Source organism: Brassica oleracea, chromosome C6, assembly GCF_000695525.1.
Source record: "Brassica oleracea var. oleracea cultivar TO1000 chromosome C6, BOL, whole genome shotgun sequence".
NCBI lineage: Eukaryota > Viridiplantae > Streptophyta > Magnoliopsida > Brassicales > Brassicaceae > Brassica > Brassica oleracea.
The window spans coordinates 16677055-16680023 of NC_027753.1; positions in this window are offsets into that span (position 1 = coordinate 16677055).

Genomic DNA, 2969 nt, shown 5'->3' on the forward strand with positions numbered 1-2969 from the left:
CGTCATCGTTTCAACTATTAAGAAGATGTAAACTGTACTACTTCTAATAAATAAGTTATTAGGCTAACTTAATTTTTATATTGTCTGCTTATGGTTTTGCGTATCAAAACCATTGTTAACATGTTAGATTAATCATTACTCTTTCATGCATACATGTCTGTGGATAATTTGGTATCATTAGAAAGCAAGAAATAATAAATTATTTAGACGAATTGATAGGGATCCTTTAGAGCTGATCAGATACGCAGAAGGGGAATGCCAAACTTGGTATTCGGCAAATGCATTTGCATCTCATGTGAACCAACAACCAGATATTATTGACTCACAAGCCATATGCTTGCAAAACATATGTCAGATTGATGGTTCTTGGATTTCTACGGCACAATTTAGAAGATGTGGATGGGTTTGAAAAAACTTGTCAGGAAAAATCCAGCTAATGGGTACAAGAAATCAAATAAGAAGAGTCATTTTTGCACTCTAAGTTGGAAGCATTTGCTTAGGCAGTGGAAAACATGCTTTCTCACTCTACATCTCAAAACTTTAGAACATATTGCAAAGACTTAACAACCATGATTAGGGAGCCAAAAGCATGGCCAAACTTCTCGAACGAGCTGACGGAGATAGAGGCACTACAATGAAAATTCCACAACTTCAAATTTTTACATCCCTAGAAACCAAAATGTTATTGCTGATTTTTTAGCTAGGACTGCTAGAGCTTTTCATATGGAACTTTATTTTGTTGGTTGTTCTGTTCCGATCTGATTTTTCCACACCACCTCATGTTTAAGTAATGGAATGACCTTTTAAAAAAAACACGTTACCACTAACTTTATTTTTATATGGTACCACCTACACTTGTCTAAGGCAATCATTATTAGCATGCGAGATTTGTTCATACATAAGAGAAGCAACATTTATTCACCTCCCTCTCACTACCCTGCCTCGTCACATTTTTGTTAATCAACACTTAGGTTGGTAGATTGCAAGTGGCTCAGTTGTGATCCAAACCACCGCACCTTCAACACACTTAAGAACAATTCGCAGTCCAACCATGCATTTATCCACGGGTTATGTTAACCAGTTAAAAAAAATCATTTCATTCATGTAGAGTTTATAGTTATATTTTTGTAAAGTTTTTGTGTTGTATGCTCCGAGTCAGACCACACAATCTGATCGAACAAATGGAACAAGGGCGATGGGGGGTTTGTTTATGGAGATGGGTGAACCGGCTACGATGGATAATCCAGTATGCTGTGGGTGATTGCATATGGAATCAATGGTGAATCTTAAACATATAGAGATGGATGATGTGAACCTAAAAACTGGCTGTTCAACTCTCTTCTTCAAGCTAGTTAAATGGTTGATGGAAGGAAGTGATCGGATGGGTTTCAAGTGAGTGGTCATCAACTCTCTTCACTTGGAATAATTAGTTGGACGATGGAATGATGGATGGATCGAATGACGCCACAATATTCTTGAACAGAATTTTGATAAATTGAGATGCTCTAAGATGTTTCACACGCATACAAAGACTTAGAACAAATGTTTTTCTAGATAAAAGAGATTTTCTTTATTGGTATTTGGTAAATGATCCAAGGCTGCTTAGATGATTTATAGAACATCCAATGCAGCTATGCCTTTTTATGGCCTTCTAGGGGACTTGAAACAAAAGACTCAACAGTGACTCAATTAGAACCTAAAACAAAAGATAAAAAGTGCTTTAAAATTCTTATTTGATACTGAATAAAACAAAGGAAGAAACATAACAAAATAAAAGAGAAATGATTTGTTTAGTCAAAACAATTGATCGGAATGAAAATTACACTTACCTTACTTGTTTTAGCAATGAATGGTTTGACTGATCATGCACATAGACCTTTTGATATATTGATTCTTGATCTAGGTGAAATCAGTTTTGTCTAAGGCTAGACCAAATCTATGGCAAACAAGATGAGGCTTTGGGCTGATGGAATCATGGGGCACTCCTTTTTGCATTATCAATTGAGCTGATTGACCCGACTGGTTAAAACGTCTAGAATTTGTGGCTGAATAACGAAAATTTCAATTGACCGCTTGAAGCTTTTTCTTAATCCTTTGTATCGAAATGTGTCCTTGGAGCAGTCTTCATAGTCAACATTTGGTTGGACTAGTTAAGGTCGGTTACTGATCCTACATTATTCTCTCCCTCTTTAGAAGGTTTCGACCAAAGAACATTTCATTGCATAAAAATAAGATAAATCTGAAAAATTATAGGTTGATGAAACTTTATACTCACCTAGAATATCAATTTGGTATGCATTGTCACTCACCTTCTTGACAACTCGGAATGGGCCATCTCTTCTTGGTGCCAAATTGGATTTCCTCCTCCGCGAACATTTCTAATCTTAAGTGTATACCCAGTCACCTTGTTCACAGGTGATCTCTGTTCTCTTCTGGTTGACGTAGGATTTGATAATTTCATTATTCTTCTCCATTTCTTCCTGGTTGGTGTAGTTTCTGGACCAACTTGGCTATGGAAACTCCATTTTGACTGGGCATAACATCCTTTTCTAAGAACACTAGGTCGAGTGGCATTGCTGGTTTAAATCAATAAACTATCTCAAATGGTGAGAGCTTAGTGGTCGAGTGAGGCACACAATTACAAGCAAAATTAATAAATGGTAAATAATAAATCCAGTTTTTCATGTTTTAACCATCAGTGGCCCTTAAAGGGTGGAGACTGTACAGTTAGCAACTTCAGTTTGCCCATCGGTTTGGGATGGCAAGATGACTGATCTCGTCGAATTGATTGTAGCTTCTTGGTGATTTCAAAACCGATGTGGATGATGTAGATCTTTTAAGGTAGAGGCGGCTAAGAGTGTGAATCAAGCAAATGGAATGAAAATATGCATTAATTTTCTGAGTTCTTAAGCGGTGGTGCGGTCATCGGACCTTAGCTTGTTAGTGAACACGTGGGTGGATGGATATTT